Here is a 16,803-nt window from a genome sequence, read left to right as displayed (position 1 = left end):
CACCCAGTTTTCCATGTTTCATGTTTAAAGAAGGTTATAGGTGACAAGCTCCCAATTCAAACAATATTGCCAGAACTTGACGAGGAAGGAAAAATTATATTGGAACCGGAAGCAGTCACAGAAACAAGAACTCGACAGCTACGAAATCGATCAATTTCAGAGTATCTTATCAAGTGGAAGAACTTATCCGCTGAAGATTCCACATGGGAGGATGAGAATTTTATGCAGAAGTATCCAGAACTACTCAAGCGTTGAGGACAACACTTTTTTGAAGGAGAGGGGCATGTTGGGTCCCTATAATACTAGTGATTACCCCATTACTATTGTAGTTATACCCCTTATTTATATTGTTGTGCCCCTATTATCCCTCTATTGTTATTTTTGTGGCTTTATATTATTATTGTTAGGTCAGCTGGATTATATTGTGACTCCTTAGACTCCTATATATAGAAAGGAGGTTTTGTCATTTGTATCATCCAAGAATTGTTCATTTATGTAATGTAAAGGAGGTTGCCCCCTCGAAGAGGTTGAATTCTAAGGCGTGGATCTCTCTTTTCTATCTTTGTGTGAGCTGGTTTCATAACATGTCCCCATCAATCCAATCCAGAAGAGAAAAGAAGTTCCAACATCTAAGAATGAGCCAACTGTTGTATCAAATAAAGGAAAAGAATTTGTTGATCATACTCCTAGCAAATCTCCATCAACAAATGAAAGAGTCAATCATCCAATTGTATCAAAAGATAAATCTAAAAAGAAAGATGTTCCAGCCAAAGAGGTAGAAAGGACTTCTGCTTTTACTTTAGAAAATGAAATTTCTAAATTGAAGGTATCCATTCCCTTGAATGAACTGATGAGGAACAACAGTTATAGAGGTTAGGTTTCCAAAATTTTGAATTTTGATCCAATGTCTGATATGGTGAGTGTGGAAGATGATCAACTTGAACTGATTTTTGGACCAGCATTGAATGGTGAGTCTCCAGACAGTGATGTGCCTCCTTTTTATATCAGTTTGAGAGTGCATGAGTTTGTGTTGCATAATGCTATGTTTGATTCCGGCGCCTCCCACAATCTTATGCCGAAGGCTATCATGGAGAAGTTGGCTTTGGACATTACCAGGAAATACCATGATCTTTATTCATTTGATTCTAGCAGGGTGAGATGTATTGGGCTCATTAAAGACTTGGTGGTCAGTTTGGATTAGATTCCGGCTAAAAACGTGTTGATGGATGTGGTGGTGGCGGATATACCTCCTAGATTTGGAATGCTTCTTTCCAGATCTTGGGGAGCAAATATTAAAGGAACAATGCAACTTGATTTTTCCTATGCAACGATTCCTGTGTTTGGCCAAATGAGAAAACTTTATCTGGAGCAAAAAATGAAATACATGATTACAAGCAAGGAGAAACCCATTAATCATCCGATTAATTATGTACATACAGATTTAGAGTCTTTTGTTTTGTATTCAGATAGTTTCAATGAGATTGATAGTCAGTTAGCTGCAGCAGATGATATTCTAGAAATAGCAGAGAATTTCAGTTAAGTTTTGAAGAAAGAAAGTCAAGAACAGGACAGTACCATTCAACGATCAGGAAAAGATAATGGACAACAAGTAGAAAAAATACAACAAATAGAGTTTCAGCACTTGGAAGAAGAGGAAGATGGTCTGTAGACCATGGATTTTGATGGAGCCGTGGGAAATGATGGTGCTGGAATTGGTATTTGGGTACGCAGTCCTTTTTCTACTCCGAACAAAGTGCCTAGTAATGTGCGGGTATGTTCTTACAAGCTTGCTTTTGATTGCTCAAACAATGAGGCTGAGTACGAAGCTTTGATTACTGGCCTAAAAATCCTAAGAAAGCTGAATGCTAAGAGGATTGCTATATATGGCGACTCCGAATTAGTGATTAAGCAAGTTAAAGGTGAATATCAAGCAAAGCATCCTCAGATGCGGGCATACCAGAATGATGTTCTAGACATCTTGAAGCTGTTTTCTGATTATACCTTGACATGTGTGCCTCGTATTCAAAATAGTATTGCAGATGCACTTGCTAAGGCAGCAAGTAATTTGAAGATTCCTATGAACTAAATTAATAAATTTGAAATCCATGTGAAACATCATCCGACTGTCCCGGACAATCAGAGATATTGGCAAGTTTTCCAAGATGATGAGGAGATTGATGATTTTCTGCAAAACAAAGGTAAGTTCAAAGATACCTCAATTGATGTAGAACATGATGATGGTAAAGATGATGTGTAGATCAATTAGATGGAAGTGTTTCAGCTCAAGGATAATGTGATTCCTAAGCACTTGATACCTTTAGAAGAACTCTTTGATCATGATGACATAGCCCGCAAACCAACATTGCAGCCAACAGAGAAAGGAGTCGAAGAGGTGAATATTGGAACAGCTGAACATCCGAAGATGGTAAAGCTATCCAAAACATTGCCACAAAAGGTAAAGGCCAAATATGTTAGTTTTTTGTCATCCTTTGTTGATGTGTTCGCTTGGGACTATTCTGACTTGAAGACATATGATACCAATATAATTCAGCACACAATTCCTATTAAGCCTAATAAAAAACCTTTCAGACAGAAGTTAAGAAGGCTTAATCCAAAATTGCTGCCATCAATTGAGAAGGAGGTAAACAGGTTGTACAAATCAAGAATCATCATTCCCATCAGATTTTCTAATTGGATATCTAATCTGGTGCCAGTACAAAAGAAGACAGGTGAGATTCATTTGTGCATTGATTTTAGGAATCTCAACAAAGTTCATTGAAGGATAATTATCCCCTGCCAAAAATGGATCACATACTTCAGCGAGTAATTGGAGCATCTCATATGTCACTACTCGATGGTTATTCTGGATATAACCAAATTTTGGTCCATGAAGATGACCGAGACAAAACAGCGTTCACCACTCTGTGGGGGACTTTTCATTACGCTAAAATACCTTTCGGTTTGAAGAACACAAGTGCCACATTTCAGCGGGAAATGGATATGGCTTTCACAAATGAGAAGGATGTCCTTTTGGTGGTGCACCTTGATGATTTGACGGTGTTTTCTAATTCAGATGAAGAACACATGTATCATTTGAAAACTGTCTTTCAAAAGTGCAGAAAATATGGTGTGTCGTTGAATCCGAAGAAGAGCTTGTTCGCCATGGATGAAGGCAAACTACTTGGACACATCATATCAAAAGATGGCATTCGTATTGATCCAGCACATGTAGAAGTGATTCAGGAAATTGATCTTCCCCAGAACAAGAAGGAGATTTAGTCTTTTAATGGTAAGATGAATTTTTTACGCCGCTTTGTACCTAACCTTGCTGAACACCTAAGAGAAATTACAAACATGCTTAAGAAGGACAGCCAAGTGAAATGGACCGAAGAGGCTATAAAATCTTTCAATCTAGTAAAATTGGCTCTTTCTTTAGCTCCGGTTCTAATCAATCCGGATTACACTCAAGATTTTATATTGTTTTCATTTGCTTCGGAGCATACTATGGCAGTTGTATTAATGCAGAAAAAAGATGAGCATGAAAGACCAATTGCTTTCTTCAACTGAACTATAAGAGATGCTGCTTTGAAATACAACATTATTGAGAAGCAAGCCCTTGCACTTGTAAAAGCATTGAAATGTTTCCGCGTATATATTTTGCATTCCCATATTTTAGCTTATATTCCTAACGCTGCTGTCAAAGATATTTTGGACCAAACAGATCCAGAAGGAAGACGATGCAAATGGATTGCAGCTTTGCTGGAGTATGATGTAGAGATAAGGCCCACAAAGCTTGTTAAAGGACAGGGATTGGCAAAGTTAATGGCTGAATCAAATATACACGTCTTAGACATAAATTTGATTGCTGTTATGTTCGATGAAAATGAGGAAGGTCCATCAATTCAGGTAGCTGAAATCATTGTTCTTTCTCCATGGTATTTAGATATCATATATGTGCTTCAGAATTTGTCCTCGCCACCTGGTATGGCTAGAAACAAAGCTAGAACTCTTAAGTTAAAGGCTGCTAAGTTTTGTATTTTGAATTCTGCACTTTATTGGAAAGATCCCGGTGGTGTTTTGTTAAATTGTTTGGTGGAAGAAGAAGCGAAGCAGGTCATGGAGGATTTCCATAAAGGATATTGTGGCGGTCACCTTTTTTGGAAAACAATAGAAAATAAAATTCTGAGAGCTGGATACTATTGGCCAACATTGTTTGCTGATGTGTTCAAGACTGTCAAAAGCTGTCATAACTGTCAAATTTTTGAAGGAAAGCAGAAATTACAGCCTTTGCCGCTTAAGCCCATTGAGGTGAGTGCTCCTTTTCAGTAGTGGGGGTTGGATTTCATTGGTGAAATTCATCCTGCTTCTTCAGGTCAGCATAGATGGATCCTCACGGCGACAGATTATTTCATGAAGTGGATCGAAGCAATTCCCACTAGGCAAGCTACGGATGTGGTAATAATTTCATTCCTTGAGAATAATATTTTGTCTCGTTTTGGTTTCCCGAATAAGCTAATCACTGATAACGCAACAGCTTTCAAGTCAAAAAAGATGGTTGAGTTTTGTAATAAATATCACATTACTTTGGGGCACTCAACCGCCTATCATCCACAAGGCAATGGATTGGTGGAGTCTTCTAACAAATCTTTGGTTAACATCATTAAAAAGTTGCTCGAAATAAACAAGAAGAGTTGGCATAAGAAGTTGGTCCATGCACTTTGGTTAGCTCGAGTGATTCAGAAGAAATCCATTGGTATGTCCCCTTTTGAGCTAGTTTATGGAGTTGATACAATGTTTCCTACCTCTCTCGTAGCTCCGGTAGTCAAACTTCTTCAGGAGGCTGGTAATGAAGATGATCCAATGCAGAGAAGACTAAATCAAATGATTTATTTGCAGCAGACACGAGAAGAAGTTTTTCAAAACACGTTCAAGTTGCAAGAGAGAATTAAAAAGATTTATGACAGAAAAGCAAAGGCGGACAAATTTCAATTGGATGATGTGGTGCTGAAGTGGGATGCAAGGAATGAGGAAAAGGGCAAGCACGGTAAGTTTGAAAATATCTCGAAAGGTCCTTTTAAGATTGCAACATATCGAGGTCAGAATTCCTTTCTTCTGAAGGAGATGAATGGGGAAGATTGTCCAGGAGGGCCGGTCAATGGTCGGCTGCTCAAGTAGTATCATTTCTGAGTTATTTCTGCTATTTACATTGTCACTGTAAATACCATTTTATTTTAGTATCATTGCAAGTGTGTGCTATGATCTTTTCTTCAGTCTGGGGCCCAAAGTGAAGGCTATAATTCTGAAGAAAGATTTCAGTTTTGAGTTCAATTTGTCGAGTCAGTTTTTCAGTCATTTCAGTTTCACAATTGAGTCGGTTTCAGTCAGGTTTCAGTCAATAAATGAGTCAAAGTCTTGTGTTGTTTGTTGAAATAATGACTCCATAGCCCAATGGACGAAGGCACTATCTAGCTCTTCCAGAGATCTACCGTTCTTGGCACCTCCCAGGAGCTACCATCCCCGTTGGAGTGAATGTTAGAGTCGGTCTGGTCATCCCTCTGTTAGAGATAATTTCTCTTATTGCATTTCATTTTTATGTGTCTCGCTCGATTCACTCAGCTGCATTCTGCTAGGGGCATGCCATAATCTAATGGAAGGATCTTATTATTCATTACCCCACATGCCTTATCATTGCTGGCTCAGGTCTGTTCCTCAAAATCAAGTTTTAAAATCAGTTACAATCCTGTTTTAGTCTATTGATCAACAAGAGTCATTTCAGTCACTAGGTCTAGGGTTAGTTGATTTGGTCTTCAACAATGTCCAACAATGCCAGCAGACCCATGAACAAGGTCCCTAATAAGTTTTCATTTTCAATATTTTCATCATCATATGCTCGACTATGACTTTTCTTCAAAACTCTGTTTTGAAGAAAATTCGTCATTTCGTTTTGTAATAAATTGCCATGTAATTTTCAAAAGTTTTTTATTTGTTGAATTCTCCAGGTGTGGCCCTGGTCTTCCTTTGTCAAGAAATGCCACTATCCCTACAAAAATTGCCAAAATAAAACATCATTCAAGCCAAAAAATCAAGGAGGAAACAAAAAGATAGGGTTGTATTAAAGTGAAGAAAATGCCAATTTTAAAACATTACAAAAGTGGGTCTTTACAAAGACAAAATCAAAGCCATGTTTTTATAAAGGTATTTCTATGTGTTCAAAGCCCATTTGCATGCCAAGAACAAAGAGGAAGCATCTCAAAGTGATTTTTGTGAAAGAGTGAGAAATTAGACAAAAAATCGCTGCAACTTGCCGGCGCGGTGCACTAGGCAGAAGGCGTGGCGCACAGGGGAGGCGTGGCGGACTGGGAGAAATCGTGTAGTGTATTTTTGAATGGGTGTGACACACTGGGAAGGTGTGGCACGTTGAGCAAGCTGCGTGGTGCATATAGTTCAAAAGCCTGAAATTGCTAAACTTTGCTCCAAATCGCCATGAAAACGCACGGAATTGCTAGGTAGGATCTCTATCACTGCATTGCATTCAAATTTGTGTTATGATACGGTGATTGATGAATGGTGATGGCCTAAACTCATATTCAAAATTCACCATGTCAAAACCCTCACATAAGAATGACTGCCTAGGGTTTTAAAAGCTATTTGCCACCAAGTTCATCCTTTTCCATCATTCTCTTTTCTCCTTTATTTCATTCTTTTTCCTTAATTTCAGTCTTCCCTACCCCCTAAAATCATCAACCCCTATCCCAAATTCTCTGTCCCAAATTCTCAACTCCAAAAAATTCCAACCCTAACCCTACAAAAAATCTCCTAACCCTATACATAAAACCCCTCAAAACCCTCCTACTTTCCCTAATAAAATTTGTCCCAATAGTCCCTAATCCCTTATTTCTTCCCCCTTCCTAACAGTCCTGTGTTTCATTTGTTTTCCCCTTGGTGGTAGAAATTAAACACGTCACAAAAGAGCAGTCCAACACAGTTTTCATACACCAGCAATCAGTTTTCTCCAAGGCATTTTGTACAGCAGTCATGAAATCTGAGCATTCATCTGATTATGGAATGGAAACCCAAAGTGACTCACCCATGGAGGAACATGCACCCCAGAGGCATCATAGAGGAGGTAGACATATCAGAGAAGAACCAATCACCCTCACTGAATTACAGGCCTGCCCTCTAGCCATTTTCTATTTTCAGCATCAGTGATGCTATGAGTTTTGTGAGAAGGTGGCTAATGTTCAATTTCATCATGAGTTGGCTCATCTATTTGTACTACATTTAGATGGAGATCAGGTTACTTTGGCTGGTGTCACCTTCACACTTACACCAGAATCTATCTCACTGGCAACCGGCATACCAAACATTGGAGAACCATGGAACAAGAGGAAGAAGATTTACCAGTAGCATTATGAGCCATATATTAAAACCGGTTTCTTGAGACAGCTCAAGAGAGTGTTTCCATTCTGATATCTTAAAGATGAATATGCTCCACTAATTAAATTAATCATGAAGTATTTCAGCTGTGAGGGACGGTTCTCTCATTTATATGCTTATCACATCAGGTTGTTGATGCATTTCACCAGGGTACAGATGATGAACATTCCATATTTCATTTTCCGGAACATAGAGAGGATGACCACCCTTGTGCAGCACAAAACCCCTCAGCAGCAACTTAACAGTGTTTATCATTTTTCTCTCATCAAAATTTTGGTGGTTCATCATCTTGGATTACAGGGCATCACTTGGGATGATTTCATCTCCCGTGATTTCTTCATAGCTTCACAGGGGCTTTCAAAGGTTGGGCATGAGATAGGTGGACCTTCTCATCAGTATGAGCGCCATGAGACTGTTAGTGAGCCGGTGTTCATCACATATTAGAGGGGCACTAGACATTTGTTTGCAGTAGCGAAGCAAGTGTTATCTCCACCCAGTGTGGAAGGGGCCTCGCTTCCAACATCAGCACCACAGGTACAGGACAAAGGCAAGAGGCCAATGTAGGATGAGGGGCCTTCAGGTGAACAAGAGATCGACTTCATTCTCATTCATGATGATGATACAGATATGGGCCCGGAAAGTGCCAAACATAGAGAGATCATCTAGGAGCAGCAGACAGAGATCAAACCCTTGTCCCTCGACTTGGAGAGGGCTAAGTGGGCTATGAAATACTTGGAGTAGAGGAAAAAACATCTTGAAGATTAGCAAGCAATCATGGAGTTACAAAACATCCGCAAGAATCACCAAGCTGCACAAAGGAGAAGGATTGAGCTCACTTCATTGGAGCAAGAGATTAATGATGATCGGGAGTCTTGGCTTGAGAGGATCAACATCCACTTAGAGGGACTTTTGGACAAGGCTAACAGAGACAAAGCATTTTTGAGAGACATGGATTTCCACTACATGGCGCGGAACAAGGTTTGCAAGGCACGAATAAGGAATCTAAAGGAAAAATTAAAGAAGGCAATAAGGAAGCAAAAGAGGCAAAAGGAGCATGATCATCTTCGGATATTGGACGAAGCCTCTTTAGCCCAGCATGACACTTAATGGAGAAACTCCAGCCCAAATTTCAAGAAATTTGGGGCATTTTTGACATTTTGACAAATTTTGGCACAAAAAAAAAGGTTTTCCTCCCTATGCGTCGCGCCACGTGGCGCGTGCTTTTGCTAGGGATCCCCAAATTGAAAAAACTTTGCATTTCTAGATTTGGCATGAAAAATCATGGTTGCTGGTGCATGGCCAAAAAATTTGGGCAAGTTTTGAGTCCTCAGGAGGCCAAAAACACTCAAAAAATGACCTCACTGCCCCTATTTTCACACACAGGAAGCAGTCTTGGGAGAATGAATTTTTGGAGGGAAAATGACATCCAAATTCTAAAATTCCACTTGCTTTAGAAAGTAGATAGATAGGGATTTCCAGCAAGCACACTTGGGCTCAATTTGGACTTCAGGAAGTGCCTCAAAATCAGCTACAAAGTGGCGTAATGCATAGAGAATCAGGCACGACGCATAGAGGATTTTTTCCTATTTTTCCTTGTTCAGCTCAGAAATTCACCCAGTTTTGACTAGTTTTTCTTTTTGATGTTACTCTTGACATTGCATGATTTAATTTGATAAACATGATGTAATATTGGCACATTTTTACTTGTTCTAGAGGATTCATTCACTAAAAAGTGAAAATTAAATGAATGAATCAATTTCCTAGCATATAGGGGTAAGTTGTTTGACTACCTAGATTTCAGTTCCTTATTTAGAATTGGTTCAAACAGCTCCTAGAATGATGAGCTCGACCCCTAGAGGAATGGGAAGGAGTTAGGCTTGTCTATATTATGTAATTTCTCAGTCATTTTCAGGGTTGGACACTTGGGATTGTTTGGCACTCTATTGTACATTTTATTTCTGTAATTTTGGCAAAGGAAGGACTAGGGTTTTGCAGAACTTGTTAGGATCCATGTGGCTCTATGTTTTGATGGTGTGTTTCTCTATGTATTTGTAATTTCATTGATGTTTATGTGTATCATTTTCCCTTCTCTTGTCTTCTGCAATTAAACAAATGAGTGATTAAGGTAGAATTCATTGGACTACTATGCTCTGCCTTGATATTTTGTTCAATTCTTCATGTTTTCATCTGTTTGAGGAGGACTCTTGAGACCTTCTTGCCCTCCTTGGATCCTCACCAGTCTGATCCACCCATTCATTCAATCCAAAGCATCAAAACTACTACCTATCTTGCCCCTACCTGAACTCTGCAAAAATCTGGCCTCATCCCTGGACCCAAAATTTGCCTATCCCTTTTTTCCAACAAAACCTTCAAAAACTCAAATCAAAACTTTTCACTTCATACCTAGCCTAAGATCAGTTGTTAAATCATTCATCTCAATCCCCATCGATTATCTTTCGTTGAGATTGACCCGGAGAGAGCCCTCTCCTGTCCTCGTAGGGCTAGCTATGAGGTTGAGCGTGGTTTGATGTGGACCTAGAACCTTGTCTTTTCAGTGTGAGGCAAATCTAGGCTCTAACACTGGATACACAAAGGTTTTCCATATATTTTTTCCAAACTACTCTCAATTCCATGGCCCGACAGCGTCATCAATCTCCTCCTCCATTGCATTTGAATGAAATGAACAAGTTTTGATAAGGTTGAGCTGGTGTAATTTCCAAATTCTTGCCAGCTAATGGGTTGGTCAACGATACTAAGTTTAGTTTGTTGGCACAGTGAGGGTCACATTTTCAAAATCCCCACGGTCCATTTTAATATAAAAAACAAAACATATATGTCATATTTAAAACCGCTTCTAGTTAAAATTATAATGTATATATTTTTTAACCATATGCCAAATATAGCGTCGAATATGGATGAAACACTGCCAAAATATTGGTTGGATGGGCCTATTTGATAAATTACTGGGTGCCACATGGCACCATTTGATTGGGTCACACTGTCCCATGTTACTGGGGCTCTCAACTGCCTCCAAATTTAGTGGATGCCAACAGATTTGGTGGGTGTCCATTTTTAACCCTGACTAATGCCTCCTCTAAGTTGATCAAACTGCTACTAATTTTGGCTTCCATCTTGGCTAGACGACTAATTTGGTGATGGCCCAAATTTATCTAGCGCCAATTCAGACTTTGCCCTTTTTCCAAGATTGACTATAACTTTGACTCGGCATAACTTTTGGATACAAATTTAGATTGAGGTGTTGTTAGCGCCATTGGATTCCTTGTGATGAGATCCTCAATTTGGTCATGGTTTCATTGAGATTTGACGACTTTAGTTTTTGGGCCTTTAGGGATCCTCCTAGATCATTTCTCCCCACTAAAAATCTTTTGGTCCTCCAAAAGTATAAATAGGTACTATAAGATGGTGTACTCCCCATTTTCTTGATTTTCATAACAAATGTCTCTGACAGGCCACATTCTCCTTTCCTTCACCTTTGTACTTCGAAACCAAGAATAATGAATCTGACATCTATATCCATATGCAAATTTGTATCTACCAGTACATGCCTCACAACTTTCAAGATTCCGAGCAAGACCTTACTTTCCAAGAGTTTATAAAACACTCATGGTCAAGTTTTATAATAAAACCCATACCGTTTTCTATCTAAATAAAGTCCAAAATATCATTATGTTGCATACTCAATTGATGTTACACACTTGATCACTTTTACAGGTTTTTTTTCCCATCTATGGGGTCTTTAGAAAAAATAAATATGTGATTTATAATGGTGGCCATACGAAACTACTTAAAAAGGCCACCCATCTCTTACTTAACTAGCCAATGGGATTTATTCCTGTAGCTAGCTTCCTTGTTGAACTTCTTCATCAGTTGGTTCCTTCATAGGTGCTTTCATATGCTTTCAGTACTTCTTTGGCTTAGATTGGATGGCGCTTCCAACATGTGGCTATCTGATGTCCACCCTTGTTATAATGGCTGCAACGATTTTTCTTCCTCTAGAATTTATTGACCTTGTTTTGTGTCTCCTTCTTGGGTGACATAACCTTCCTTGAATGTCTATCTTTAGCATGGCTTTAGCGAGGTGAACTTCAATTGGTTATTCCTTTGAAATTCTCACTATGGTTGTGATGTGCTCTCAACATCCTACATTGACTCATACTTGTCATTTGAAAAATCTCCTATCTCCCTGGATTTGGAGTGTCTTTCCTCAGCTTCTTCTCTGACATAGCCTAATCCTACATATTGAGGTAATTCCACTAGTTGGATGGGATTTAAAATGCCCTGGACATCAATTCCTAGTAACTTTCCTTCATAGCCCATCTTCTTCATTAGATTCAAACCAATTCCCTTGGCATGCCTTTCAAATGCACAAAAATCATCATCATAATGAGAACATGAAATAGAGGAATCACTGACACTTTTTACCTTAGATGTTGATTATGAAGCAAGTGATGATGTCTTCAGTAAGCTTTCCTTTCAATTCAAATTTTCCAAGGAATCTTATCTATATTGTAACTAAAGCTGCAATCCATGCTTCTCCTATTCTGCTTCTTGTAGTAGTCTTCTCAGTTCAACATTCTATGCTTGAATTCTTTGGTTGATCTCCTCAATTTCTTGGAGCCATGTAGCCTTTTATGCTCTACCCATTATTGGTCCAACACCTACAATCCTAATAGATTTGATCTTCATCTCAATGATTGAATCAAAACCCAGATCATGTTGCACTATAGCAACAATTTTCTTCTTCCCTTTTCCACCATACTTCTTAGGCTCCAACTCTAAATGAAGTTTCCAAAAATTCTCCTCAACATACCCTTATTTCTTGTAATTAGTGCAAGAGGGGTTTTCTTCCTTTCTCTTTGTTGTCACTGTCTTCTTTGCATGGTTGTATTTTTCATGTTTTCCCCTATTTCAAGGTGAACACTAGCTTCATCAAGAGTAATGGGATAACAAATCAATAATAAATGGAAAAGAAAACTGTGTGAAGCACTAATATATTTCATCAAAGTATCTAGTGAGTCTAAAGCAATATTTAATGTTAATTCTTGCTTCCTAAACTCCTCTGTAAAACTTTGAACATTTTCAACTTTGCCTTAGCTCAAATGTTGCCACTCCAGCGTGGTTTTTTTATGGTAACCCAATAGATAAAATTGTCCTCTTAATGCGAAAACAAACTCAAACCATGAATAAAGGATTATACCATTATGCTTACTACTTTTTTGAATTTTTCTCTCCCACCATACAAGAGTTTTTCCTCCTAATTGGATAATTGCTAACTAGATATTTGACTCATCCTCTTCAATCTGTTGTATGCATCAATACACTCTTATCTATCTAATCCATTTGTTTAGCTTTTATATATTAGCTTCTCCATTGAACATGGTAAAATCAAATTTCACATCTAGCTTAAAAATTGGCTTTTTAGAAGCATCTCTATGATACCTATTTGAACGATGAGAATGCGATGATGAAGAAGAAGAACATTCACTTGAATATGGAGATGGAGGTTCTCATCCATTTCCTTGATTACTGAAGTATGGTCCTCTTCCTTCTCTTTCTTCTTCTTTTCCTTCTTTTCTATTTTATTCTCATAATCTTCGAACACTTTATCTACCATGTCTGCCATCCTATAGAAATTTTTATGGAAATCATTGTCATTCTTAGCGCGAGCATCGCCCTTCTCCAGTTTCTTTCTTTGTATTTCACATCCAATATTTAGGTCAAATACTTGAGTTTTCCTTCACACTCTTTGAGTTTGGCCCTAGTTATCATCCATACTGACAATTCACATTAGCAAGAAGACCGCTTTGATATCAACATGATCTAGGATTTTTATTTCAGTTCATGCTATCAGAAAGCATGTAAACACCATATGTGTAAACAATTAAATAAGAAGAAATATAAAAGGAGACCATAAAGACAATGCACCCAATATTTGATAAAGGATTTCACGTAATGTAGGCTATGTTATGGGCCCAACTTCAAAGTGGAGAGGCCTCTTCATTCATCTCAGCAAAAAGGAAGGAAAGTACATGGAAAACTACATCATTATAACTTCATTTTTGGGAGTGACCTAAAAATGGGCCACTCAAATCTGCAATCTGATCACACTAGTGAAACCATTACAAAATTATAAGTAAAATGAGTAAAAACTCAGTTATATTCCAGCACTATCAACTTTGGACCCCCTAGAGAATCTTTAAGGTTCCTTAGCAGTATCTAAATGGAATATTCTAGAGAATATTATAAGGAATATTCCCTTAGAATATTCTCTTGAAATATGTGCCCGCATGAGGTTATGAACACACAAAGTTCTACCCTATCTTGGTTCCAAACTACTCTCGGTTCCATGGCCCGACAACCTCACTGGTATCCTCCTTTGTTGCGTTTGAATGAAATGAATGTGTTTTTATAAGGCTGAGCTGATGTAATTTATAAAGTATTGTTGGTTAGTGGGTTGGTTGATGGTCACATTTTTAGTTCATCAGAATGGTAGGGGTCACAAGTTCAAAACCCCCACGGTTCATTTTAATATTAAAACAAAACATATATGTTATATTTAAAAACATTGCTTGTTAAAACTATATTTTATATTTTTTTTAACCATCCACCGAACTATAGCTTCGAATTTTCTCGTAACACTGCCAAACTATTAGATGGCTAGGCATATTTGGCTATTGACTAGGTGCCACATGGCACTATTTGATTGGGCCATATGGCCTCATGCTATTGGACCACTCAACTACCTCCAAATTTTTCGGATGCCAACAGATTTGGTGGGTTTGCCATTTTTAGCCATGACTAAAACCTCCTCTGCATTTGTCAAGCTACTGCCAATTTTGGCTTCTAGTTTGGCTATACTGCTAATTTTGTGATGACCCAAATTTATGTGGTGCCAACTAAGTCTTTTCCCTTTTACCAAGTTTGACTAGAAGTTTGACTGGGCATAACTTTCATATATGAACTCAGATTGAGGTGCCATTTGCACCATTGGATTCCTTGTGACAAGATCTTCAATTTGGTCCTAGTTTCATTAAGATTTAAGGACTTTGATTTTTGGGCCTTTAGGGATTCTCTTGGATCAAATGTTTAATCATTCTTGGTTATTAGCTATATTTTAATTTTATGAATGGACTCTATAGAGAGTGGTATTCTTGATATATATTAACTGTGACAAATCTACGATGTTTGGTTCTATGAAGTGTAATGCATAAGATGAGTTGAGATCTTTGTATATTTTGTTGGTGTGCATAACCTCTATTAGGTTAGTTGTGGAATGTAAAAACTATGTTGTATCCCTATTTCTTGATCCAAAGACTTGGGGGCTTCCCTTTGGTTGGGGACCTTGTTTCCTCTTGGAGATAAGCTAGGGTACTAGCCTCTCTATTTGTAAGAATATGAAGGGTGAATTGGAAATCCCACAAAAGTGGGAAGAATCTCACTCAATTGTGTGAAGTTTTGTATTTTCACATTGGCCATCTCTTTAATTTATTTGAGAAAAGATTTTATGCAGGTAGGGTTTTTGGAAGCCTTTTGAGGTTCTGGAAGGCTTTTGTACATTTATAAGTATTCTGGGAAATTTTATGCCATGTTTGAATTAGTTTCAATCCTTAGAGCAGACGAAAGAACTATATTATAAGCCCACAAATCATTATAAATTAAAGGATTGGATTTAATCCCCAACTCCTATTCACATGGATTAACAGGGATACCATAACTAGGATTGGGTGAAATATGAAATTCAATATTTGGCTCCAGTGAAGATTTGAGGATGCTCCAAATATTTATATATCCATACATATAGATCATTAATGAATGAATTAGTGAGAGGTGAGGATGTTTCACAAATATAGAGAATTTGAATATATGGGCATCCAAAAAAAACTTACTATCACACCACCCCAATATTGGATGTCACATGGCTTGGATTTTTGTACCCATAGTGATAGAACCTCGAAGTTAGCACAACCCGTTATCATGGTTATGATGGATATAGAGGAAGTTGGGTGTTTTGGATACTTGTATATTTGGATATTCAAGCATCTATAAATTCTTATTAGGGGATATTTTAGAGAGACCTAGATCTAGCTACCAGTGGAGTAATCAATGTGGGAGTTACATGGTTCCATAAGAGGACTCCTAGAACCTGAGTGTATGGGTGCTAACATGGTATAATAATATGTGAAATTGATGAGGAATTAGGGATAAATTTGGGTGATGTGGCATGCTAAGTTGTCCTACCATGTAGTGTGATAATGTGACACTCTATGCCAAAGGATATGATTTGGTGAATGACATTGTGTTATATGATAGGGATGATGTGGAATCTAGGGATCCAAAATATAGAGCTTTGTGAGATTAAGATTTTTGGAATTTTCTACATTTTAATGGATCAAGATGAATCTAAAAATAAATAAATGTAGATATCTGAGTATCTAAACATGTGATGAGGTTGACCAGGCACAAGGCTCAAATAGAAATAGTTTCATAGGAGCCAATAGTATCCAAATATATTTGTAGGCTTGAATATCTAAATAGATCCAAAGGCTTGGGTATCTAGATAGGTCAACAATATTGATTCATAAACTACCGTGGATATTCCATTGGAAAGTTTGTCAGAATAAATATGATAAAAATATATTTAAAATATGAAATTCTACACTATTACAAGTTTATTTCTTTTTTTAGATTTTTGGATTTGTAGAATACTATTAATAGTGCATCCATGTGAATTAAAAATTATGCAAAAAATAGAGAATAGTAAAATAAAATCTTACACACACCTTTGACACAAGATATGACTTTCAAAACCATTTCAAGAGAAAAACCCAACTAGAAGGTGAGGTCACACTGCTCTCTTTCTCAAAATAGAAAATGTCTACAAGTACATAGAAGTATGGTCCGTGGCCGATGGGCTACTACAATGCTTAAATTCTCTTTGTTTTCTCTATCTCCTATCCCTCTTAGCTATTTTTTCTCAGCTATGGAACAAATGCACTAAAAAAAATGAAACCCCTTTTCCTCTTAGTAGCCTAGTTATGACACAACTTGATAGCCTACTAGTGGTTAGGTTTGAATACCTCAACTCTTAACCAGAGTTACAATATAGACTCTTCTAAATTCTTCTACATCATAATCATGTTGATAGCCCCTTTTCCATGAATAATGGGGGTTGATGTGGCATCTTGTCGAATTATGGTGGTGAAAGTAGGAAGTTCAACTTCTGAGTGGCCTAACTTTCACGTACAAACTCTGATTGATGTGATTCTTATGCTATTAGAAAGGTCTCTATGTGTAGAATAGGGGAAAAAAGTGTTTTGTTAAAGAAACAAATTTTTACCCCCAAAA

The sequence above is a fragment of the Pinus tabuliformis genome, chromosome 7, assembly GCF_031772625.1.
Source record: "Pinus tabuliformis cultivar Carrire ecotype Pingquan chromosome 7, CPIR1, whole genome shotgun sequence".
Taxonomy (NCBI): Eukaryota; Viridiplantae; Streptophyta; class Pinopsida; order Pinales; family Pinaceae; genus Pinus; species Pinus tabuliformis.
The sequence above is the reverse complement of the archived record's forward strand: the minus strand, read 5'-3'. Positions refer to the sequence as shown.